This window comes from Haemaphysalis longicornis, unplaced genomic scaffold, assembly GCF_048455015.1.
Source record: "Haemaphysalis longicornis isolate Haplotype H1 unplaced genomic scaffold, Haemaphysalis longicornis Haplotype H1 scaffold_62, whole genome shotgun sequence".
In the NCBI taxonomy this organism is placed as follows: domain Eukaryota; kingdom Metazoa; phylum Arthropoda; class Arachnida; order Ixodida; family Ixodidae; genus Haemaphysalis; species Haemaphysalis longicornis.
In genome coordinates, this window is record NW_027526410.1 from 517,023 (window position 1) to 544,303 (window position 27,281).

At 49.1% G+C, this 27,281-nt stretch overlaps 1 long non-coding RNA gene and 1 pseudogene across 1 annotated transcript in view; one reads left to right on the forward strand and one right to left on the reverse strand.

Moving 5' to 3' along the window:
• Positions 1-27,281, forward strand: part of LOC144144110 (uncharacterized) — a 142,145-nt gene that overhangs the window by 102,366 nt on the left and 12,498 nt on the right. The gene's annotated exons all lie outside the window — the stretch shown is intronic.
• On the reverse strand, positions 1,453-25,808 carry LOC144144127 (uncharacterized; annotated as a pseudogene).

Below are 27,281 nucleotides of genomic sequence, written 5' to 3' on the forward strand. Positions count from 1 at the left end.
TTCCTTGCGGAGGCCACGTCAGTTCCATTGCCAGATTAATAAAGGATTCCGCGTGTTCATGGTCTGTGAGCAGTACGGGGGGAGCTTGCATTTCGAGGGCGCGGCCTACCTGATAGGGAACGGGCGTGTTTGTTAGGACTGCGGAAGGAGTGACCTAGTGCTTCTTCTAAGGCGCCAACTCGCCAATCGAGAGCATCAAATTTGGCGCTTATGTAGAGGAAGAGATCTTGGATGGTGGTGGGGATAGGTACAGGGGGTTGGTTAGTTGCATTTGTAACTACAGTTGGGGCAAGTGCATCGCGGTATGAAGCTGTGGCAGTGATAGGTGTAGAGGCAGGCTTCGGGCCTCGGGCAGGAGGGAAGGGGGAAAGTGGCTGGCTCACGGTTTGATGTTGCGGGGCCTGTGCTGCTGGTGAGTGCGATGCGTCTTAGCGTTCGGTAGGCCTGGTCTCGTTGTGCTTCGAATTTTGTCATTGATGGTGGATTCTGACCGTGGTGTTTGGATGGCGATGGCGAGACTGGGATCTGGAACGGTGGTTGTCCGGTGCTTGCGGAGCAGGAGATGATTGGTTATCTGTTTTGCGGGTAGCGAGTCGGCGGCGGTAGGCTTGTTGGGTGACCTTGGTGTCGGCTTTAAGTTTCTCGGGGCACTCTGCCCAGGTGCGGGAATGAGAGCCTTTGCAGTTGCGGCAGGTGGCGTAGCAGTCGTGCTCTTGGCGGGCGGAAGCTTGGTAAGGTCTTCTGAGCACGTCTGACAGAGCTCTGTAGAAGGGGGCAAAGTGCACACGTCCTTGCGGTGGCCTATCTTATGGCACCGTTGGCAGAATTGAGGTTTTGGGTGTTCTGGGTGGCATCGGTATTCGGTCTGGTAGTACAGAACGTAGCGGGGGACGAAGGATCCTTCGAAAGTGATCAGGGCTGTTTCCGTGCTATCCATCATGCCAGCCTTGATCATGGGAGCCCCAGTGGAGATGAGATGGGATAGTAGTTCTTGTGGAGAGGTTCCAGCTGGGACGCCGTGAGTGGCACCCCGGCAGGAATCTGTGGGAGCTGCTTTCTACGTTGTGACAGGGACTTCCGCTGAGGCCAGGAGAAAGGAGCGAATGACTAGGAGCTTCTGTTGAGCTGATGGGCGGAAGGTTTTGACGGCGATCAAATTCTGCTGTGGTCTCGGCTGAAGAATTGAGTCGGTAATTTCGCCCGGGGTAAGGTGGTCGGCGGCCGCAAGGGGTTGCATGAGTTCAGTGGGTTCGGTCTTCGCAAGTGGGATGCCCGAAGGGCGCATTACAATTGTTGCGAGGTCTTGGCTGCATCGGCGGGGGTGGTATACGGTTTGCCGGCGGGAATCGGTCTCGGAGGACATGGCGTGTTGTTGGGGGAGGGCTGGGTGAGCAACGCAGGGGCACGCTACCGTTGCCACGGCGCTTGGGTTCGCCGAAGCGCCAGTTAGGCCTAGCTGGCCGTGCCGGCGTGGTCGATGTTTGGAGTGAGATTCATGATAAACGGGGGCTCACCGGAGGTTGAAACTTGGACTGGAGGGTCCCTGCGTGTTCCGCCGTCGGTGGCCGTGCTTGTATAGCTGCTGAAAGGTGAAGTGACGGAAAGGTGAAGTGACGAAGCGGAGGTGCGACCGACGGCGTTCGAAGAAGCACATGCGTCCATTTGGACGAATTCAGCTGAAGACCGGTGAGCCGTAAAATCGCTAGAATTTCCTAAACGTGTTCGACATGGGTGGCAAAAGAAGGAGAAAATAGGATAACGTCGTCCAGGTGAGAGAGGCACGCGGACCATTTGACGCCCTGCAGCAGCCAGTGCATCATAAGTGGCAATCCTTTGAATTGGTACAGACCCATCACGTGTTATACAGTTTCTTACGGTTAATGTTATCTATGGTTATTTGCCAATATACACACCGAAGGTCAGTGTATGAAAAACAATTCGCGCCGTGAAGGGAGTCAAGTGCGCCGTCTATCGTTGGGAGCGGATACACGTCCTTCTTTGTGACGTGACTGTATTGAGATGCCAATATTCGACGCATCTCCCATATTCTTTCTTCCCTATCACCACTGGAGACACCCATGGGATGCAACTTTCAATGATGTCCTTCGCTAGCGTCTTGTCCGCTTGGCCGCTCTGCACGAGAGGCTCTATAAGGGCGTTTGCAAATGGGGCTCGCGCTGCCGTTGTTAATCCGGTGTGTTTCTGAGGAGGCTTTCCTTGAAGGGCGTTTGTTGTGATTCAAAATGTCCCAAAATGAAGTAAGAAGTCTGCGGAGCTTATCGGCTTGGGCAGGCAGAAAATCTGGGGCCAAAATATTCGCAAAAAGGTTCAAACGGTGCAGTCGCGTCCAGAATGTGAGGGCCAGTATTTTCTTCAGAATCGACGGCAAATGCAGAAACATTCCTGTATATTCGTATTCCTGCACAGCATTTAAAAGGCCCGGAGTGACAACTTGCAGAAAAAGCTGGGTAGAGTAGCTGAAATTTAGTAAGGGAAGAGAAGTACGGTTTCGCGTGATCGTGACGACAGTGTGTAAGAGTGTCACGTTGGGCTCCAGTAAAACGGAAGCTGGTGGTGAAATCACACTATCCCGTTAGGGTTAGAAAAATCACACTTCCCGTGAGCAACATAGGGAGGACCGTATATTTGAACGTAAGAAAGAACTTGAGGTGGCAAACGGGCGTCTTCGAGGCAGCGCAGACGGGGCAAGGGTTCATCAGCGGTGATTGGCAACAAGGATACGTCAAGGTGGACGACACGAAGAGAACACTCAATGAGCTCAGAATGGTCGGACAAAAAATATTGGCCAAGCATGAAGTTATGAGTGCGATGCTCTCAAACTGAATAAGACAGAAGAATCGTGACTAGCAATAGCGATACATGCAGTGCACAAGCCAGTGATGGCAGCAGTTCCTCCATGAGCGACTCGTAGAAAACAAGTGGCACGCATCAAAACCTTGCACAGGCGGGAGCGAAGATGCGCGCCATTCACTGATACCTGCGCCCCTGCGTCGATCATTGCACTCACAGGGACACCATCAAATTTAACGTCCAACAAGTCCTTATCAGCAGGCAGCGTTGTTAGAGGGTTTTCTCGTCGGTGGGAAAATGCAGCGTCACTTCTGGGCGCTGCGTCGTTTACGTTTCCTGTCGCGTTTCCCACTTTGTCTTCCTCCGAAATTTCTCGGTAAGCTTTATGACAAAGGGCCATTACGTCTTGTATGTGTGCGACGTAGGACTCATTGGGACTCTCCGCACGGGAAGTGATATCGTTCTCCGCTCTTAGCTGCCGAATAGTGGACGTCGCGAAGATAGCTTTCAGCTCTTCCTTGCAAATGTCCCAGTTGGTGAGACGTTCCTCGTTCTTGGGAAGCCATACTTCGACCGTAAATTAAAATTGAAATACACGTTGACGAGCATGAGTGTCGGATCCCAGCGGCTGTGGCAACTGATGCGCTCGTACATCAGGATTCAGTCATCCACATCCACGTCATCCGTCCCTTAATAGAATTCAGGGTCCCGGGGGTCAGACAGAATGATGGAGGGCTCGTCAGTGTGGAACTACCCGCTAGGCCCTCTTTGCGAAGTGGGCTTGTTACGGCAGCAGCAGCCACTGGGTCATCGTTGCAAAGCTGGTATATTGAAATCTGGCTACACCTGTGAAGCTCCGTCTTCTCAAAAGGCCCAGCACCTCTACCGCTAGATATTACCAGGCGAAGAGGCGATGGAAATGTATCTACGGTATTTACAAGGAAAAGGATGGGCGCCACTAGCAGACACAGAGGAGATGGTGGTGCTGCCAGAAGATATGGCTCATACCCACGCAGGGGGATTTGCCAGGAAAGGGGCGCACACCTAGAGAAAATAAGCTTGCGAAATTAAGAAATACAGTTAACAAATGCATTTAAAGTAGGTTGTTAGGGAGGTGACATAAAAAGAAAAAAAATAAACTGCACGAATATAGGACGTAGCATCAGAAAGTGATGAAACCCATACAAATTCAAAAGTATAAAAAGTAGAAATAAGAAAAACCATAAAAATTAGCTATATTTATCAAGAACAAGAAGAGAAGGTGGTGAAGGGGAGGCAGTGGGTGGGAAGGCAATTATAGTATTGTTCATAGACGCTGGCATTTCTTTCGAGGGGAGCCCGGCAGCGTATTTCCAAACGCTTCGCTGCACAGAGCACCCATGGGACATGTCTGTTCGCGCAATGGAGAACGGTAATTTAATGAAGCCATTGGCTGCGCCCCAAACCTAAAGCGACTGTAAACACACCAAATCACCATTATTAACAAGAACAACGTCTATAGTTGTGTTTAGAACAAACATGAAGTTTATAAAAAATAAACAATGAAAAAAATTCGCGCCAATCCACCCTGCGGTTCTGGTTGGAAAGCGACGCTGTGAATGACACCCACAACGATTACCCATACGACGTCACCTAAATTCATTCCCGCGGCTCTACAAATAGTGAAACCAGAGGCAAGTGAAATGCCCTCAAACACACCCTTTATTACTTCCAAGAGATATTCTTTGTTAAGGTGAAATAAATGGATGATGCATGAACGGTGGTTGGCTGAGTTGTACTGGCGTAGCACAAGAATGTAAACTCTTTTTTATAAAATTACACGAAGCTCAAACCCACTGTTACAAGATGTCACTTCTTCTTCTCTGCCGCCACCGACGGAGGCGACGAGATCGGCGGCAGAGACGAAGGAGGAGAACGAGGGGGAGGGGAAATCCTTTTATTCAGATTTCTGAATGGCCCAGAAGGCGGCGCAGGGGAGTGGTTCCTTCACTTGAGCCATTATGCAGTCCGCGCTGCCTGTGCTCTGTTTACCAGCTGAAGCTGGGTTGGCAGAGAGGGACTGGACAGCAGCCTCTCCCAATGCTCTTGTTGGGTAGTTCGAGGTGTTGCGACCGTGGGGGCCGACTGCAGCCGGGAAGATGTCCAGAGCTGATAGGCCAACGTAAACTGTTTACTTCATAGCGAGAGGTGAGCCGAAGCCAAAGAACAATGCCCCGACGGGCGAGGTTACAATATAGGACTCCAGCAGAGCGACAGCATCGATTCGCTGCTCTAACAGGAATGGTTTACAACGCTTGCGGGGGTCTATTTATACCCAAAAGCGGTAACGGTCAAAACGCAACAAGCTGCAACACACCACGAATGTCACAGACACACACAACGCTCTTTCCAGAGTTCGTAAGCCGTTCACAGCCTCGGCGCACGTTGAGTCCGGGAGAGGGGAGAGAGGAGGACTCCGCTGAGTTCGCGGGGCCTCTGTGTCCTTGAAGAGCGTGGAGACGAGCCTCGCCGGCAGCCGCCGAAGTTTTGAAATGCGCCGAAAGCGAAGCGTCTGACGCGGCTTGTCGCAACTTGTCACCGACATGGTGGCGCCTGTTTTCAAAGGCGCACGTAGTGGCTTCGCCGCACAGCTGAGGAGTGATGCGGGGAAGTACTGCGGCGCTGGCCGATTTGTAACAGAGGGAAGAGAGGAGGGTGGTCAGGGCTAAAGTCGTAGTCCCCGATTATGTCGCGGAGTGTTCCTACTTCTGAGCAAAATTTACATTAAGCGTCGTAGCGATTCCGGTGCCATAAGTGAACACGCGTCAGATTTAGGAAGGAGCCGCGGGGTAGTTCGTTGTTCCCTGGAAAGGTCAGGGTAAGGCGAGGTTAGGGTCGGTCACTGAAGGCGATAATGCTGGATTATGTCCCTGAACGTGACAAGCGGTTGGCTCTCTTCGTGCAGCTCCCTAGCCTAGGGGGTAAAAGTGCTGGCTTGTTGGTGGGCGTATTCGTTGCCCTCCATGGAAACGTGAGCGGGCGTCCAGATGAGCTGAATGGAACCGATTGGGGACAGCGTTTTTAGAACACGCAGTGCAGCTCGGGACACCCACCCCGACAGCTAATTCCGGTAGGATTGTTGGGAATCAGTGACTACCTTCCGAACCCCTGGTGGAGTGAGAGAAAGGCGATGGCTGCCTGTTCTGCAGCCGTCATGTCTCGGGTCTTGAGTGAGGCACATGCAAGAAGGTTGCTTCTGGAGGTAGCCACGATGATGGCGTATTCTTACCCTCGATGTTGGGAGGCGTTTGTGTAGAATTGCATGATCCCAGCCGAAGGTTGTGTTTTGCGCTTGAGCCTGTGCTTGTCGGCGACCCTCGTCGTGTCAGGGGTTCATATTTCTAAACAAAGGGGGCATCTTTACTTCTTGTCGCAAAGAGTCCGGGAGTACATTAACCGGAGTAACATCCTCTGCTGCCCAGCCAATATGGTGAAGGATGCGCCGACCCGCCGCACTTCTGCTCATTCGGAGCTTCTCGTTAGAAAGATGGTCCTCTATCACCTCTTCCACCATGTTGTGGAGCCCCATCTTAAGCAGCCTCTCCGTGGACGCACTTATTGGAAGACCAGTGGTCGGCTCAACCGCCTTTGTAATCATTATATCAAGCATTTTTATGTCCTTCCCGAGAAGAAGACAGGAGGGTGCTGTAAGAGATCCTCGAGAGATGAAAAGCTTGAATTAATCGAAATGTATCGGCTTCCTTGAGGCCTCGCTTCTTGGTGGCAACTCGCCTGATCATGTTTGTGATTTGATTGATGCTGTTGTTGAAAACCAGAAAACAAAGGGCCGGGACGTGCAGCAGGTATACCATGAATTCTATTTACATAATGATGATAATCATATCAGCATGCGAGGGAAATGGGGGAACTTCTTCTTTCAAAATACCTTCCCCACCCCTACACAGTAAGTAATCTAGTTTGCCAACCACTGAGGTCCGTTTCACTGGCACATTCACTTTCAAATTTCATCCAGTTCCGTTTTTGGACGACGGCTTGATTTTCCAGTGGTGTTTGTAGCGTCGGTGGCATTTCTGGCAAATAAACCTGCGGACGGTGACAGTCTTGTTGACAGCAGACACAGCTTGCTTGATGAAAGTACGTTTCATATGAGGGTCATTGATTTCCTTGCAAATCCCTTGAAATCATTTATGACACTTGTGTGGACCATACCTTTCTGGTTCACTGTATTTTTGTGGTATGTTGTCTTTTCGGAACGGATGATTTTCTTGTCGCTTCCGAGAGTGAGTTATTTTGGTGCGCCTAATCCAGGACTTCGGTGGTTGCCTAAGTTTTTCCTCTTCGTGCATTTTAAGATGGTCGATGCGGTTCGTTAGTTTGACTATCAGACGGGTAAACCACCTGGGAAAAGGCCTGATTGATGCAGATGGCTTTTGGCAAGGACGAAGGGGTTTAGTTCTGTTTTCCAGGCCTATCTTTGCTGCTGCCTTGCGGGCGGTTTGTATCCGCTGAAGCATGTCGTAATCCATGTCCCGTGGGAGTTCCTTTCGGGCGAGTACTGTTGAAGGTGGCTCACGCTCGCATTGGTCCCTCTTGTTAGGTGTTTTTTGTGAGTGCTTCGGACGAATGAATTCAGGCTTTGCAGTTCGGAAGTCTTCTGGCGAAGTTTCACTGGGAACAGCTTCATTAGCGGGGTACTCGATCGTAAAAGGCGGTGTCGGAATTAAATTATGCGGAGCTCGATTATCTGTCAATTTCTTCGTAGACTTCTTTACGAGTGAAGAGTCGTTGATGCCGGATAGTAAATTAGTAGTACGCTGATATTCAGTGGTGATCCTTTCTTTTAAAACGCACCGTTATCTGGTTCTCGAGTCGATTATTGATCCCCTCCCATTCAAAGCATGTCGTAAATTCCTCTTCGAGATATTCGGGAGCTACGTGTGGCTCAGGCTTTTTGTCTAGCTGTTTCAGCTTGGCTTCGTGTTCTTGGAGGTGGTAAAGAAGGCTTTTCAGTCCTAGGTCACTGGGCTGCAGGCACTTAACAGCGGAAGTGGCTTCGGGTCGAATTTTCCGAATTAATACTCGGAGTGCTTGTCCCTTTATGTTAGAGACTCTCATAGCACGAAGATTCAATAAACTGTCCTCTTTTCGTGTCAGCCATCATACTCTTCTAGTGGAATGCGGGTCACGATACACTCACCGGGATTTTGCAGTGCGGATGAACTTACGCTGTGGTGAACATTTTCATGGGACCTTCAGAGTGCACGCACGTCCGTCGGAATCCGTGGGATCTCTGGCCTCCATCGTCCTTGGACCCAAGGTCGGATACTTCCGAGTCGTCAAGGGTGTTTTCTTCCCGGGTTTCTTGCACCAAAGTTGTTGAAAACCAGAAGACAAAGGGCTGGGACGTGCAGAGGGTATACCATGAATTCTATTTACATAATCATGATGATAATGTCAGCATGCGAGGGAATCGGGGAACTTCTTTCACAACAGATGTTGTGTTTCAGGCGCTGCAAGGATACGTCACCTAGGTGTTGGCCTGGAGATGAAGGCCCAGGATCTTGATGCTGCGGCTTGGCCATCATGGAGTATTTCAATGTCTCCTTGATGTGGCGTTTGGCGTGCGGGCGGGCGACAAGGATCTCTGATTTTTGTGGTGAACACTGGAGGCCACAGGCTTTAGCACAGTGGCGTGCTAAAAGTGAGATGCCATGCGTTGGTGTGACTTTCCTTTAAATTTTGCAACTCCTTGCGCAAGCGGAAGGCGCGCCCACGGCCGCTACCCGGGCCGTGGGCGGAGCGCACAGCAGCCCAAGAGGTCGCGTGACGCTATCACGCGGCATTCTGCGAGAATGCAGGGGGTCAACCCGCAGATGTGCTTGGTGAGTGCACCACCTGTTTTTCCCGCCTCCGCGTGGGCTCGTAGCTCAATCGGTAAGACAACGGGCTCTCGCTTTGTTATTGTATTAGTTCTAGGTTCGATTTCTGGCGGTGCCAGTAACTGCTCTTATTTGTTCGCGTGAGTTTTCTGTTTGACCCCAATGGTCGCGAAAGAACCCTTTGCGGATAAAGGCAAATAGCTTCGCTTTATAAACGAACAAATAGACCTGTTGGGGATCGAACCCGAGCCGTTGGCGCTAGTACTCATACTCCACATCGAGGCCCCGAAGCCCGAACAGTAGGCGGCTTTTAAAAAGCGCTCAAAGCGCGCAATTTCCTCACGAAAGTCACGTGGCTGCTCTGTGAAGCGAAGCATTTGGAAACAAGCAGTCCGGCATGGTCATGTGGGGGCTGGCACGGGAGACGGCCAGATTCCGAAATGAATAACTCTACGGCGCAGGAAACACCTGCGCTGCTAAAACCTCCCGAATGATAAGAATAGAGGAGCAGACAGTGGGAGGGACTATTGATTAACCCTGTCTTTTAAGTATCTTTCTCGGACAGAGGAATGCGCAACAAAAATACATTGCCCTCTTCTTCGACGGAACTCGTCGCACAATCCCCGTTTGTGTAAACTACGGCCAATTTCCCCTAACCACATAGTTTGTTAGTCCACTTTGCCGGTGCCTCATGTGAGTATATAGGGAAATATCTCTAAAGATCCCATATACGTGCACACGGAGTCTCGGATCATTTAGAATACAAACAGAATTGAAAACTAGCAACTACCTTTAAGAGATTTCGCCTGCTACGTTGATTACCACCAGTTAGAAATCAGAACGGGTGATGAAGACAATCGTGAATTTAGCAAAACACAGCTTTTGCTTTTCCCCCCTACAGGAGGTATTTCTGAAAATTCCATCTTGGTGATATCCTACGCAAAGATTAAGATGTACAGTGGTGAGATCGCGTAGCGTTAACACAGGAGCGCGTGGCTGCCAGTACTATCCCAGCAGCCTACAGTGAGCTGAGCGAAGTACCAGTCAGCTTCACGCTACAGGTCTATATAATCTCGAGTGTTCACGCTGCTCAGCAAATAACGAAAGTGCGCAAATCCTGTGGGACTGCCCTCGCCTTGTCGACTGTAGACAACAAGCCTTCAAAAACGTAGGATTGGCAAGCCCACACAGCCTTTTATGATGGACATTATCCAAGTCGCTTCAGTCAGCGTGAGGAACTGTGCCTGCTTACTGCTTTACGGAACTTGCTCAAGACTAAAACGGAAGACTGGGCGAGTTGGTACTTGTTCATATTAACAGCGCTACCGACACAGACAGAAAAAAGAGGGCACAAACACGGCACTGCCCTTCACCATTTTCTTGAATTTCGTACCCCATTGGATATGTCATACTTTTTACCTAATCCCTCTCCCCTAGACACCAAACTTCGCTAAAGCGTAGCATGGCATCTTTGTATCCCTTGTTCGCACAATAAATGCGTGTTACCTCCACCAGTCAATCAATCGGCTGGTGTATCACATGGTCGGTCGATAGGTTGGTCAGTCGGTCAGCCCTTCGTCCAGCCACGCAGTTGGTCAGTCGGCCAGGCGCTAGTCCTCGTGGGTGCAAATTGTGTTTACATGTGAAAAAATTCCTTAAATATGAATGAAAAATTAAACTTACGGAAATATTTGGAACGGTCTAATAATGCTAAGGCGAGAGCCTAGTTGTGCTTTTTATTATTCTGCGGTTGAAATTTCTGTCTAAGTTTCGTGTTGCTCTCGGGGCAGTTTCACGCGTAACACCTTCAGCCCGTCTGGGGTTACGACGACAGACATTGAGAAGTATTCGAGGCCCTCGCGCCGTGCAACGCTTTCTTGGTGAACCCCGCCGGCAACTAGGCCGTACTGCGCAATCAACCGTACGGGTGTGGAAGAAAGCTCAGGCCCCATGTGGCGGCGAATACCAGGGGCATGCAAACTATTGTACGGTTAGTCGTGCTTTCAAGAAACCTTCATTCAGGGCGGCTATTTTAACCTCACGGCATGGTTAGCCGCTGGCTCCACGTTACACTGAATTTCAAGTATTTCATGAAATCGATATCTAATGGTTTAGCCACAATAAATGTCTGTTGATACGGGATGTACTGCAGGTTGTAGTTACGTCGAATTAGAGGCGAAGTTAAGCGTCAATGAAGGTTGAGGTAAGGTCTGGGTCACCTATCGCCTGCCGAAATAAGCTTGCCTACTCCAAGTTCAACCTCAATACTCAGGTTTACGTTGATCTATGGTTGACAAAAGTATATTAGTTTAATTTGAGGTCACAGCTGGTGAGGTCATATGCTCATACCTGATCTTCGAGAGTGTATCTTTATAATACCATATATGAGAGCGGTATAAATGTGCCTACATTCCTTTCATGTCTGTGTATATAAGGTAGTTACGGATCTTCTTGCTCAGCTCTTTTCCCTACAACCTCCAGAACGCTATAGTGAGTCCTACTGCATTTTGAAACAGGGTCATGTCTAATTAGACAGGCAACATATTTCTCCCTGCACATAAGAGTGACTACGTAGACCGAAGGCGAAAAGAATACGGCCTCCGAAGACATGTCTACTTGTCTTCGAAGACATGTCTACGAAGACAGCATGTCTACTTGTATACCGTGTTTGCATGTTTTTGTTGGTGTTTTTTTGTTGTTGTTGTGCGCGACACCATAAACCGTTCCAAACTCCAAACTGAGATACTGCGAAGCTATGTTATGGTACATTTATGATACCAATTTGACACAGATGTGATATTGACTTACATTTGGAGGCCAAATAAAATTTTATGACAATCAAGAGCCAAGGCCGTAATTTTTTCTCCTATCTAATCATGCATTTTTCAGCATAACTAAGTTCTTAGAGTATAAAAAAGAGAATCTTAATTTGTCAACGTCATTTTGTTTATAACTGCGGCGAAATTTCCAGTCACACCTGAAGTGGTAAAAAATGGTAACGGCTAAATAGAAGAAAGCTTTGGAATTTACCTGGCCGAACATGTAACCTGTGCAATAGCAAGCAAAGTGGTGATATCATAAATATTACCCTCCATGGTGGCTCAGTGGCTAAGGCGTTGTGCTGCCGAGCACAAGGTCGCGGGTTCGATTCCTGGCCGCGGCGGCCGCTTTTCTGATGGAAGCGAAAAGCAAAAAAGCCCGTGCGTACTAGATTTCGGCGCACGTTAAAGCTTCCCAGGTGGTCAAAATTATTCCGGAGCCCTCCACTACGGCGCGCCTCATCGCCTGCGTTGCATCGACGCATTAAAACCTACAATCAATCAATCATAAATATTATACAAGCAGTTATTATAAAACCTAATAAAGGGAAGATATCCTCGTTTTGAGCGGAGTGTTGTGCATAATGAGCGCAAAATTGAAAATATAGAAGTTAGTTTTTAATAGTCGCCCATCGCACACTTATGGGGAAGCCGCAAATACAACAGCGAAGGGCGTTTATTAAAAGCGGTCACAACACTTCGGAGCCTCCTCGGCTGCTTCTTCAGGGGTGACTGTGTAAGATCAGAAGCAGTAGTTATATAAGGTGTCTTCTTTTCCTTTTTTCTTTTACTGCATCTCGCCCTTGCGCGTCGTAGGTGGTTGCAACCTGCCCCGCGGCTGGACCAGTCCCGGAAATGGGTGAACGGAGTGGCCAGGGCGAAAGATAGCGCTTATTGTCCGGCTTGGGTTTTTATAAAAACGAACTTAAGGGGGGGGGAGTGGGAGAGATAGAAGAATGGAGGCGTGCGCATGCGTTGACTGGCAGCGCTTGTTTAGCGGTGACCAACAGTTCGTGGCGTTCCTCCTTCTTAGAATGCATAACGCTCCACTGGCTTCTTGATACTTGTGGAACGTGGTAGCTCTGGAGGCGGGTGGTACGGGTTACGGGGGGCAGTAGCCGTTGGTATTTCGCGGACTTGTACTGGCGGGTACGGGCTTATCTAAGGCCTAGCGGGATGCTCTGAAGCCGAAGGTTCTTCAATGCTTCTCCGCCTGAGCTGGTCCATGTGGCGGTGGTTCACGATGTGTGGCCCCGAGGTTGACCGGACCTTCCAAGGCGTCCATTTGTCACCGCGGCCGTAATTGCGAAGGTAAGCAGGATCTACGGGTGCACAGTTCCAGCCGGCGCTCTAAGAAGACTGGACATCCCTTGTTGATCGGCTCCTGGGAGGAAAACATGTCTAGCCGGGTGCGGAGCCTGTAACCCAACAACATTTCTGATGGTGAGCGTCCTGACGGGAGCGGCGTGTTTCTACAGCGGCACGGCGTCCTAGACAACGTATTTGACGAGTCTGCGACCCCACACTTCTTTAGTCCGTCTTTGATGGTTCGAACCGCACGTTCGGCCACTGTATTGCTCTGTGGAGTGTAGAGGTGCGCCCGCACGTGAACCACCCCGTTCTGTTGCAAGAACTCATTGAACTCCCACCCGGTGAATGGCGTGCCATTATTAGATGCGACTGCATCTCATTCATTCGCGTTGTCCCTGCATCCGGCGTCGTCGGCGTCCGCCCCTCCCCCATTCTCCTCGCCGCACCAGCTACGCTCTCCGCTGCTCACCCCCTCTCCTCTCCGATAGCGAACACTCTCTCACGAGGGGAATTGGATTGGATTCGATTGGATTGGCTTGGCTTGGTTTGGCTTGGCTTCGCTTGGCTGGGCTTGGCTTGGCTTGGATTGGATTTGGATTGTGTTGGATTGTGTTGCGTCATAGCCGCGGCAGACGCACTGGCGCCGGCGCGTCCCCTCACCGTTATGCGCGCTATAAAACGCGGTGCCTGCGCCGCTCCGCTCCATCGTTCCAGTGTCGTTCCTCCGCTGTCCAACGCTGCAACGTGAACCCCTTATGCGTCGCATCTACACAAGGGTTCCCGTGAGGGTAGGTGGTAGTTTTTTAGACACTATTGTGCATGGCAGACCGAATCTACTGAACATCATTCGCTGGGCGCCAACTCTGCTGTGAGAGGTCGCGTGAGCCAGGGGAATGGCCTCAATTTATTTACTGTGAGAGTCCACGACGACAAGCAGCGTCTTGTTTCGTATTGGTCCCGCGAAGTCAACATGCAGTCGCGACCATCTTTGCTGTGTCTCTGGCCAGCGGATGGGTGCTTGCGCGAGTGACATGGGCAACGCCCGTACGCAATTCTGACACACAGCGGCTAAGCGCTCAATATCGTGGTCCAAGCCAGGCCACGAAAATTTTGACCGTGCAACTGCCTTCATTGCGGAAACTCCTTAATGAGCTCTATATAATAACTTCAGTAGCTTCTTCCTGGCTTCTGCCGGAACCACAACACCATGGCCCTAGTGCAGCAAAATACACTGCACGGACAGCTGATGCCACCTTTTGTGGTACTCCCGCATCTCCGTGCCTTCCTCAGCAGTGCGTTGCAGCCACCCTTGGATGACGTACCTGCACACACTTGACAGTAGGCTGTCAGACTGCGTCAGGACCTGAAGCTCGTCCGATGGTACCGCAGGCTCGTCCCACTGGTTCACAGCGAGGACGTACTCGGCCGTATTTTCGGCATCATGCAGCTCCTGTTCAAGAGATTGGTGTAACCGGCTTAATGCATCTGCGTTGAGCATAACTTTTCCGGGGTTGTACTGCAGTTTATACTTGTATGCACCAAGTAGTAGGGCCCATCATTGGATTCTGGCTGCCGCAATAACGGGGGTTTGACGGTCGTGCCTTAACACGCCCAGCAAAAGCTGGTGATCCGTAACCAGAGTGAACTCTCGCCCCAACAGGTAGTCCGAAACCACGAAGCAAGAATAAAATAGGAGGGGAAACTGAGCTTCCAGGGGCAGCCTGATAACGTCACAAGCACTTGGCGAACGTCAAGTTTCCGGCATCTGGAGGCAAGCGAAGGAAGTGCGCGGTCATTGCCACGGCCGGCGCGCGTTCTGTTCGCGTCGCCCAGTCCAACCCGGCCGCGGCATCGCGTCGGCGTTTCGCCGGGCCGCCGAAACATTCCGTGGCCGAAGCGAGAGTGTGTGCGCTCTTCTGCGCTTCCGTTGGCTGAAGAGCCTGTCTTCGCGATTAATTTTCTGTCAAATTTAAACCAGCCAGTACGAGCGAATAAAATGGGTGTTTTCTTTTAATGCGTAAGCAATCTTGCGGGAGCACCAAGCCCAAAATAAAAACCCGTAAACGCCAAAAAAAGAAACGTAAAGCCTGTAAACGCAAGGACTTATCTCGCGTGCGATGCGCTCGAAGCGATTTGAGTGCGCCGGCCAGTTTATGACGCGCGCACGCGCGCGCGAGCTACGTCCGAGATAAACGGGCGTTTATCGAGCTGCTGCCGCGTCGTGCAGCAACTCGAGCGCATAGAGATTTACGCCTTGTGGCGAATGCTGCTTACAACAGTACTGCTTTTAATACATTCAACCAGGTGCCGCTGTGAAATTGTTCGCTGCCGCAGCTGCTGAGGTCCGTAGGTCGCCGTAGTTATCATGTGACATTATCTGGTCGCTCGATCGCGCCGGCCGCAATGGGCGTTTCCTCTCCTATATATTCTTGCTCCGTGTCCGAAACTAACAACAGCAAATCTCAAAGCCAACGCCTCGCACTCGACCTGAGAGTACTTTCTTTTGGCAGTTGTCAGCGTTCTCGATCGAAACCCGAAAGGTCACTTCTCGCCTTCGGTGTGATGAAAAATTCCAGCACCAGCTTCGTATGTAGACGCGTCACACTCGATGATGATGATGATGATGGACATTTATGGTGCAAGGCCAACTTGGGCAAAGAGCGCCAAAACAAGTCGCGTCACACTCAAAGAAGAGCTCACGGTTCAAGCCTGTAGAACCTTCTCCAGCGGTTGCATATCCCGACCTGCCCGAAAAATTCTACTCGAGCATCCTCCTCGACACCCCGTACGGATTATTTGGGCTCCAGCCCACTCCGCCGTGTCTGGCAACGAAGCTGCCCATCAGCGTGCCCGAGAGTTGACCCACCGGGCAAGCCAGGAGTTCGGCGAGCAGTGGCAGGTCTCCCCTCTCTTGTCATTCCACGAAGTCACTCAGCATTACCGTCTGGAACGAATGCTATATCCTCCTGCGCACAAACGCCTCACCAAAGAACAAGAGCGCCACCTCCGAGGCATTCAGACAAACACATTTCCCCACCCCACTAGAGCACCCATTCTGGCCCCCACCCTGTACTCCTCGCAATGCCGCTTCTGCGAGGCTCCGGGCACCCTCTACCATATCATGTGGGGCTGTGATAAGAACCCCCACCTACCCCCCCTGCCTTTCCCCTCCCCTGAGCACTGGGAGAGAGCACTGTCCAGCTCGGACCCTGACGACCAGTTTTGGCTGGTGCAGCGAGCCCAAGAAGCCGGACGGACTCAAGGGGTCCTGGAATGAGGACTCTTCCCCAGGGCTGACAGCTTCAGATGCACGTTTATTCCTCCTCCTCCTCCTCCTCACGGTTCGGGTCACGGTTCGGGTCACGGTTCGAGTGTGACTTCGGGTCAAAGTCACACTCAAAGAAGACGCGTCACACTCAAAAAAGAGCTCACGGTTCGGGTCAAAATGAGTCAGTACGGGTGTCGTGCAGAACGAATTCTTCACCTCGAAGAAGTCTGTCTTTTATTTCGCGCTCCACCTACACTTAGCACCCTTTTCCAGCAGTTTGTACAACGGTGTTAGAATAGTAGATAAGTCGGGCATAAACTTGTTATAAAAATTTACCATGCCCAGGAATGAGCGTAGTTCGAAGACATTCTGCGAGGAGGGGGTTAGCCTGATATCATCCACATTCTTTTGCATGGGATGGAGTCCGTTAGCGTCGATACGGTGGCCGAGATATGTAACCAAGCGCTCGCTTACGCGGCACTTATCAGCACGAAGCTTAATGTCATGTTCACGAAAGCGCTCGAGCGCAGCCATCAGATTTCGGTTTTGGCTGTCACCCTCCTCCGCTATGAGCAAGTCATTCAGGTACGCCTGCACCCCAGGCAAGCCCTGTAGGATTGATTCAATATGCCTTCGAAATATCGTAGGTGCCGAATCAATAAAAACGGCAGGCGGTTGAAGCAAATGAGGCCATTTTGGTGTTTATCACGGCCAAGAGAATCGGCTTGTAGGGCAGCGCAAATCCACAATGCTGAACCGTTCTCATCCACCTAATTGTGCAAACTTATCCTAGATAAGCGGCAGGGGGTATTGTTCCAGCTCGCATAGCAATTTCAACGTAATCTTGAAATCACCACAAATGCGAACTGTTCTGTCTTTCTTTAAGACTGGAACAATAGGCGTAGCCCATTTGGAGTGGGTGACTGGTGATATAATGCCCGCCGCGACGAGTCGATCTAATGCCTCTGAAACTTTATCGAGAAGAGCATGGGGTACCTTTCCTGCCTTGATGAACTTCGGGGCCGCTCCAGGCTTGATGTGAAGGCCTTTCATCAGTCATACGCCCTCCGTGAACAGGTCGTAGTAGTGGTCTAACACAGCAGGCACTCGCAGCGACCCCGGGCTTGACTCCAGTGGTGGCACAACTACGTGGAGTACTGCTGCGCCCTGCTTTTTTAGTTTCTGCAACAAATCACGACCGCACAGGAGAAGACCTTCGCAGTCCAAGACGATTAGGCAACCTCCGCTGATCTGTGACAGACACGCACTGAAAGTACTCCGAGCACGGGTTGCTTCCGCAAACAACACGACAGCTTTATCGACGGTTCCTGCACCTTCGGCCATTGATGACGGTGGGATTGGTTGTTTGCTCTCGGAATGACGCGTACGGGCGAGCCGGTATCTCCGTCTATCTTCAGCTTTACGCCGCTCCACGTGAACGTTTCCTTCGAAGAGTTGGACCAAAGTTGCGACGCGCTGCTATCGCTGTCGTCGGTTTGTACTGTTACACTCAACGCATTGTCGATCGTTTGGCACAATCGTGCCAAGTGCTCTTGTTTTCACATATGTAACAGAGCTTCCCACGCATCGAACACGTCGCGCGCTAATGATTATGCTTTCCGCAGCACTCGCATGGCTTTCCGCCATCGCGTTTATTCTGACGTCGCGGAACCAGCGTTGCTCCTTCATTACCAACACTGTTACCGGGGCCGTTTCTCGATTTATGTTCTCCGCATCTTACTCTGAACTTTCTGCCGCCAACGCAATTGCGTCTCTTCTTGTAATGTCTACACAGGTTTTGCGAGCAGCTGGTTTTGCAAATTTCTTAAACGTACCCCGCACACGATACGGTCCCTTAACATCCTAAGCATCATGGACGAGAAGTCGCATTTATGCACTAGGCGCCGTATTTCCACTACGAATGCGTGAACAGACTCTCGTTCCTGTTGGTTTCATTGGAAAAATTCGAAGCTTTTTGAAATTTCGGATTGGTCGTGGGTCATAATACGCGCTTCAAACTTTTGCGACAGCATCATACCGGAGTGCGTTTGACTTCTGCGGTGCCAATCGTTCTCAACCCAAGCGCTGCGACAAGAAGGGCTCTTTTCCAGGCATCGTTAGCGACTTCGTTCGCTTCAAAATATGCCTCAGCCTTCCCGAGATACGATTGCCACTTATCTGTGTCGGCGTTGAATTCCGGGAGGCGGTGACTCTTGACTGTGGGTGGGGTGGCTGCTTGCCCGCCTTCAGGAAGCAGCTGGGTATCGTTTTTGCTCAAATCCTTGTCGCCACTGTGGCAACCTGGCCCGCGGCTTTGCCGCGCCCAGAAATGCACGAACAGAGTGGCCAGGGCAAAAGATACCGTTTATATCCGGCTTGGGTTTTTATAAGAACGAAAGGTAAGGTAAGTGGAAGAGGGAGAGAATGAAGCAGCGCGCATGCGTAGGCTAGCAGCGCTTGTGTAGCGGTGACCAATAGTTCGTGGCAGAGGCCATGGGTGTCGATGGCTGAAAAGGCACCTAGGGATCTATTCAGGCCTCGGCGAATCCCCTGTATTTGCCAGGAGTTGATAAGTATTCTCTGTGAGTAATTTGTGTCGGTACCGATTAGCTAAGCACCATCGAAATCAACCATGTGGTCAGTTTTTCCACATTATTCGGCCAACGCACTGCGCTGAGTCTTCGTCTTACGCACGCCGTTTTTGTGCTGTTGCAGATTTTCTGGGAAGTTCCTGGTCTCGGCACTGTAACTAGCAAGGCATTGTGCTCTAGCAATTTTTCAGACTACTCTTTAGGCGTTTTCTTTTTGTGCACGCTCTTTCCGTCTGGCATCAGCCTTACAAGCGGTGACACAGTCTTTTGGGAGAAAATATTGGCTTCCTGCCGAAGAAAGCAGGATAATGTTTCACTCGTTCCTTTAGCAAAGGAGAGGGCAATACGGGGTAGGTCATCGGGCGGAGAGGTGGGGGGGGGGTCAAACGGCGCAGGCCGGAGAGGTATTGTACGGCGGCCTAAATAGAGCAGAATGTCTAGGGTTGCAGCCCGATCTGTGGAGACGGCGTTTGACGCGACGTATTAAGTTGCTCGTGTATCCATTTTTCTTCAGGTCCGCGATTACTGCTTTTTCTTGCTTCTTCCGGTCATCTTATATTGAGTATACTGTTCTATCTCCAAGTAACAGATCTGAGGCTACAGAAGACTTGTGGGAATTTACGTGGTAAGACTGTAATTTTACGTAACCGCCGGTATGGGTGGGATTCCTGTTCACAGTAAATTCAGTGATTCGGCTGTCTTTTCATCAACACGCCGAGGAATGGTAAGGTGCTTGCCGTTTTTTTCGTGGTGAACTGAATGCCTTGTGCAATCGAACTTAGCTGCGACAAGAAGTTGTATGCTGATCTTTCTTTGGCGATACAAAAAGAGTAGTTCAGGTACCGGAATCACAACCTGTGCTTTTCGGGGAAATTTTCCGGGATGGTCCTTTCAATTTTGTTCACTACCCCATTACTCTGGTTACGGAAGCAGCATCCCCCCTCGCAGTTCCATTCGCGTCCTTGGAAAAGTCCTACTTGTTGCCGAAATATGTGCTCTGCAGGCAGAACTTCAAAAGTTGCACTACTTCGCCGACGTTGAGGCAGGTTCTGCAGCTCAGGCGGTCGTCGTTCTCGAAGGCAGAGGACAAAATCAGACACACTTCTTTCGAAGATTTCCACATTCATTGCACACATGTGTATGTGTAAAATAAGTACGCAACGTTTCCTTCAGAATTATTTCGTCATCACAACAGCCTATTTCGGTCCACTGCAGGACGAAGGCCTCTCCCATGGACCACCGCACGACCTTGCGCTACGGTGCTTTAGTCCATTCGTTGCCTCCGAATTTTTCTATTTTCGTCTATCGATCGAATTTTTAACTTCCTGTTTCTCTAGTCCTGTCTCTCGGTAACCGTTCTTTAACCCTCGTGGACCACCTGTTGTTGGTTTGGCTCACTACAACGCCATCCAAAGTGCATTTCTCTTTTTTTTTAATTTCAGCTATGATATCGTATACTCGAGTTTGCTTCCTTATTCACGATGCTGGTTTCCTATCCCTAATTGCCCGACTCGACGGCGACGCTGGCGAGTTCTCAGACCACGTAATCATACTCCTTCGACGGCGACGCGAACACGTCGACCGATGGAAATTCCGCCTCATGTGCCTGGCCCACCGACCGAAGACGCCGACAAAACCGGTCGGCCGACCGGTAGCCCGACGTCTCACCGAGAATGGATCCATAAGCGAAAACTGCTCCCCCACAACATACGTGCCGTAGTGAATGGGGCTCTATTTTGCGAATTTCAATAGTGCAGCATACGTAGTAAGGTCCATGACGCCCTGCATTTCAACACAAGCGCCAATGAAATCCGTATTTTGGCTTTACGACGCTTCGGCGACGTCGCTGCCCCGGAGCTGCAAATAGTATATGCGTGTGCGGCCGGCGAATTTGTAGGAAATACACGGTCAGTTGCGTGCAGAAAAGCAGTTGTGGAAGGTAATTTATTTAATAAGGAATCAATATTGGCCCCAGTATTTCCCGTAAAGCGTGAAACGAAAGCACTGCAAGAACTATTCCCCCAGTGTGAAATCGCAGGCGCAGCCGGGCACACATTGCATGACAGGGAGATACCATCTCTCCAAAATTGCTCGCAGCATGTCTCTAAGGGGTCTTCAGGGAGTTTGACTGGGGAAAATTAGGGTTGTGGATTAACCGAGAAAAGTTTAATAATTTGAGTTTTGCAGCCGGCATAGTATTTATAAGTGATTCTGCACAACTGCGAAAAATGATTCAAGAATTATAATTAGAAAGGTTCGACGTGGGGCTATAAATTACTATAAATAACTTCAAGGTAATGATAAATAAGCATGCTGAATGCACCCACTTCTGCACGTGTGACGAAACACTAGATAGAGTAGACGAATATAACTATAAGGGAGGAATAGTCTGAGCTGATCCTTACCACGAGGAAAAAATCCGGCGCAGAATAGGAAAGGACTGGTATGCATTCGGCATACACTCCCAAATATTGCCGAATGAACTCCATTGATCCCTAGAACGAATGCTATACTACCAATGCGGGATGCCGGTGATGACGCCCCCGCCATAGCCCTGCCATAATCCCTTTCAGATAAGAACTCGCTTTGCTCGTGAAAGATTATCCTGCCCGTACATGTCTCGTATATGTGGTCTAGGACAATTGCGTAGGTTGCTTCAATTAACTGGTCCTTGAACTCCTTCAACATTGCTCCGATGTCTATTGAATCAAATGCTTTTTCGTAGTATATAATTGCCAATAAAAGGAGATTACCTTAACTCTAGGTTGTTCTGAATCTAGGCTTTCATTTATGCGGTGAACTATTACTTTCGTGAACAGCTTGCATACAACAGGGATTAGGATGATGGGTCTTTAGTTCTGAAGGTCTTTGGTGTCTCTCTTCCTGAGAATCAGATCTATCATGGCGTTCTTCCAGGCTATGCGAACTTTTAGTCTTACGCATTCAGAAAACAGTGTGGCAAGTTTTTCCCGTACAATATCTCCTGCCTCCTTTAGAAGATTCATGGGTGGGTACGAGATTTCGGCGCACGTTAAAGATCCCCAGGTGGACAAAATAAATCCGGAACCGTCTACTAAGGCGCGCCTCAACGCCTGCGTTGCGTGGGCGTGTTAAACCCTACAGTTAGAATAAGAGATCCACGGTCATGCCATCGAGCTTTTCCTATTTTCACACCTCGCGACCCTTCCTACTCACTCTTTAGTTTCTTGTGGGACGTCGTAAGCTAAGCTTGTACGCTGAGTAGTTTCTCCTGGTTTAACATCGTTCGCATACACCCTGTTGTAGAATCGTTCGACTACTTTTATCATCGTAGCTAGCTTTTAGAACTTACACGTTTAGTATCTTTAACATGTACGGCTTGTTTATCTTCATCACAGCAAACCCTACATTTTGTTAATACTAAAGAATTCGTCTACGTTCCACTATCCAAATTGTCAAAAAAAATATGAATGTTAGCGTAACTTCAGGTGGGGCAAAATCTTGTAGAAGATGAATGTAACCAAAGGAATAAAACTGCGTTGAAGATAGAAAAAAACACCACACAGAAGCATAAAGTAATCCACAATTACAGCTTGGGCCCCCGTGATAATAAAAGAGTGTAATAAATACGTCTATGTACATATGTTAGTGATTTTTAGAACTGATGTGGTTTAGTTTTTGTCGTGGTATACCTCATCAAACGCTCAAAAACCAGCTGTAACTAACAAAATATACATAACAGGAACTTAATTGCGATACCTTATTGTTTCTGAATATATATGAACAACTCAAATGCACAAAAAAGTTTGCAGGTTATCCTTAGCAAGAAATGGAAACCAAAGTTTGATCAAGGTAAACAATATTCTTTGAGAGTTGGTCATATGCGAAATGGACTTACACGTTTTAAGGTGGTAGGCCACTAAAAAAGTTTTTTTTAAAGGAGCTATGCTTGGTATAACTTTTTCTTGAGGATAAGCATGGTTTATGTACCTTACCCAGCTGTTCTGATTGCAAAATATTGTTTATTTTTTGTCAGGGTATTGTTTTTCGAAAAATGGGCTACAAGTGGTAGTCACGCCAGCTGTGATAACTTACTAATGAAATGCTTAATGTAGTAAAACTTCGGCATTGGTGTAGCAAAATCTTTGGGCTATGCATGTCTGGGCTAACCAGGATAAATATACAATAAATATTAATAAAGCAATGTTCAAAACAAAGAAAAAAAGAAAAAAAAAATGGCAATTTTTACCAAACCTATTTGCAAATAGAGCTCTGAATTCAAAATTATCGCACCATTTTCTTTTATTTTGGTCCATTGCTCAGGCATATATGTTCGAAATGAGCATATAAAATTTCAGTTCGAAAAACACAGCCAGAAAAAGGTTATGAAAGTTTCCGTCACATGAGCTGGAGAAAAATCTTGTTTTGAGAAAAACGTAAACAAAGTTTTCAGACCTAGCAAGACATGTGCAGAACACTACATAGAGACCGAAAATGCACCAGGTCTATAGCTCGGTCCTTCGCCAGATGCACTAGAGTCTCTTTTAGCTCGTGTAGCTGCTCGTCTTTTCTTCCTGGCCTGCGCTTGGCATTCTGGATGCGTGGCTGATCTATGGTGATGCATGCTTTTGTGGTGTAATACCGTGGTTCGATGCCAGCCTTCCTCAGGACTTCCCGGGTGCTAACGCTGCCATTAATAAAGCGTGCCAAAGCATCATTCAAGGCAATCAATAGTGCAGGCAAGGTTACGTAGACCTCCTTGTGAGCCCACTGCCATATGAGACCGTTGAAGCACTCATTTGCATTTTGTGTCTTTCCATGAGCAGGTTCCCGTCCAACTCAGACAAGCCATCACGGTAGCCCCCATCCCGAAAAACATGCACCCACTCCGCAACAAAGCTCGACGCATAGCAAGAGTACGAGCCATGAATAATAAATACGGCGACAATCCAACAACAAGGTATACGGACGCGTCTGCGTACATAAACAAGCCAGCCCACGTCGTGTGTGTCGCCAATGCAGCAGGGCAAGTAACAACCGGCCTTACCGTCCGCACAACATCAACGGAAGCTCCTGAAGACGCCGCTATTGCCCTGGCCATCACGACAGGAAAAGATGCAATCACAATTTTGACGGATTCGCAGGCGGCGAGCCGCAGTTACCAACGAGGCCGCATCAGCAAAACGGCACTTCAAATTCTTAATAATACTGCTCGCATACCAGAAACGCTGCTCATCTGGATACCTGGACACGAATCTCTCGAAGGTAATGAGGCGGCTCACGCCGCTGCCCGCGCGCTTATACGCCGGGCCATTACCATAGAGGGACAAACACCGCTTGCGGCGCCCAAAAGAGAACCGCTTGTCACGTATGCTGACACTCTCACTTACTACCGTCAAGGCTGAAGAACCTTCCCGACTCCGCATTCCCAGTTAACAGGAGCAGAAGCCACCACCTTTCGAAGACTACAGAGGAATACGTACCCCCACTGAACTCTACTCTATGCGATTTACCCCACCCAATACCCGTCTACCTTCCATTTCTGTCCAACGTCCGGTACACTGTACCACCAGATTTGGGAGTGCCAGAAGGCCCCAGGCCTTGCTCAAATAACCTCCCCCTCCTACAAGCAGTGGGTGAACCGCCTGACGAGCCAGGACCTTGGGATTCAGCATGAACTGGTGAAGAGGGCCTGGACCGCCAGCCGAGCTCAGGGTATCCCGGAATACGGAAGCCCCCCACCGGGCGGGTGCCCTAACATCTGCACCAGCTTGGCAAATAAAGATTTATTCATCATCATCATGCAGACACTTCATCAGAAGTTCATCCGAACACATATCATTGTACACTCTTTTCACTGTGTTAAGCACGTCGCTTGGAAGCCCTCCTTTGTGCACATATTTCACTTGTCCGAGTGCTTCTACCCTTCTGTACCCACACCAGCTTTGAGGTCCAAGTGGGCACAGGCTGTGTCTCGGATGCTTGTCTGTAGAGCTGCAGTGAAACAGACTGGCTAGTGTAGCCTGTTTTATTGAAGAAACCTTCCCCACATTAGCTCTTATGGCAATGCCATAATAGTTTTGCAGGCGGTCGATGAGGGCATCTGTGAGCTTCCCTTTAGCTCCAAGTCCGCGCACTGTCTTCTTGAGTTTTCTCAGGCGGTGCCAACGTGCTTTTGGATATGCCCAATGCATTCATGTTTCTGGACACTGTTCTTTCTACACATGTCTTTCACCGTCGCATAACTCTTAGTATCTCCATCACCGTAGTATTGCAGGTACCTCAAGCTTGTGGTTGTTTCCGACCTTTCAAATATTCCGTATAGACCAACCGTCTCCGTAGTGCCGGCCCTTCCTTTATGATTTGGTTGGCAGGAAGTGTGATTTGCGTTCCACTCCTGGTACTCAGCACTTTGTAGGTTCATCTTGCTTTTTGCTTTGCAAGACTTGCATGAGCTAGAACGGGCCTCAACACCAATAATCTTTCCTGTGTCGACAGAAATCACTGATACACAGCCGTTCAAAGACGAATGTCCACGCTTTTGCCATGTTCCATCTCCTGAAAGGCCACAGGCAGCACTCCCCACAACACTACCAACTTCCGCAGCAGCATCAATCATCGATTTGGACGCCACCTCTCTGGCGGGAGCAGAAAGCTGAGACGATATGTTGTCGTAGGCGTAGTGACGTGGAGGGGCAGGCATGGTCATCACTTTAGAAAGTGCTTCCGCACCTGCACGCCCTTTTCCTTGCTCGGGCATCGCGTAAACGAGACGAACATTGTTCTCAATGGCATGCGCCAGTCTTCTCGATGTATCGAATACGAGCTCGAACCCACAATCGGTACACACGACTGCACAAGTAGAGCATATCCCTCGTTTCGAGTGTTCCTCCAGCTTCAGTGAAGTCTTCAAGCATTCACTACATGCCAGCGATGATAACATATCCGAAAGGATAGAAATGTCCACTACCCTGTTTCGCTGCAGCGTACAATCCTCTAGTGGAGCGTCGTAGGCTTTTGCGATGTCGCCAAGCTTCTTGGCAGTCGCCGAAGCACCGGCGTCTACTGCGTTCGAAGACAGCCTCTTCGGCGTGTGTTAATTCCCAGCAAACTTGCGCTTCCTTGCTTTGCGCGCTCTGAATTTCGCCATGCTGGTCGGAATGTAATCTAGATGTCCTAAACACACTGCCCTAGTTGCCTTAGCAATTGGGATATTCACGAAACGAAGCCTGACCTAGCCACCGAGGTAAACAAAGCAACAGATATTCTACGAGCAATGCGACAGGCGTCCTTCGCACCCCTTGTGGCCGTTTCAAGAGTTAAAAATAATTACAAACGCAAAACTAGGTTTTAGGACATCAGCCTTAATATTATTTAGAAAGTATTTTTAATATTAATAATACAGACGAAAAAACACTTAATTTCTGAACCCATACAATGTGGTTTTGATTTTGGTTTCGGTTTTGGAATTTCAGGGCGTGGTATGGAAAACGTACTGTAACTCTTGATCTAATGATGAAAGGAGAATGGTTGTTGTTGTAAAATTATCTTGATTGTTTGGGCATACAGAAACCATCAAAAGCAAAAACACCATTTTGTGCAAAAAATATACTTTTTATGTGGCCTACCACCTTAAAGAAACATTGAAGGCACAGCCAACAACAGGAATACAAATAATTAACGTTGAGGGAAACGGCATTAGGAAAATTTGAAAACAGGAAACGTACACTGGACATAGTATTGATTTCGGAAGCGTATATTATTTTTGATTTCTTAAGAGGCGGGCGAGGGTTGGAAAGCTTGCCGTAACTCCAAAACTAATTATTATAAACACGTAACCTTCCTTCAAACGTATTTGTGAAGGAAAGATGCATTCAGAATGAGCAAAGCAATATCAACGCCGACGTCAGCCCATAAAAAGGATGGAACGAAATGCCGAACCAATGTAAGCGAATCCTTATATAGTGTCAGGTATCCGCTTGTCCGCTGTTTACATATTAAAAGAATAATAAATACGCCGCAAAATAATTTGTTTGATTGTGGGGTTTAACGCGCCGACGCAACGCAGGCAATGAGGCGCGCCGTAGTGGAGGGCTCCGGATTAAGTTTGACCACCTGGGGATCTTTATCGTGCGCCGAAATCTCGTACACACGGGCGTTTTTGCTTTTCGCCTCCATCAGAAAGGCGGCCGCCGCGGCCTGGAATCGAACCCGCGACCTCGTGCTCAGCAGCGCAACGCCTTAGCCACTGAGCCACCACGGCGGGAACGCCGCAAAATAGCCATTCATCAGAACGACAATACAGAATCAAAACAATAAGACAAATATGAGTTTATATAATAGTTCCGAATTCTGTAGCAAATATAATTCAATATCGCTTTCTGAATACCATGGTTTCGAATGGAAACGTTGCTATAACTAAACAAGCATTAATTAAAGGAGCAAAATTTTTGGTAGCGCGTTTAATAGTTTTGGGGGTGTTAAAAATGTTAAAAACAAAAAAATGGCCAAAAATTACCGGGCTACTCCACGGGATGCTTGAGCGCCGCGGGAGCTGCAATCTTATCGAAAACGCCTCATGATTGCTCAACGCCGCCTACATAATCATTTATTGATGTTTGAA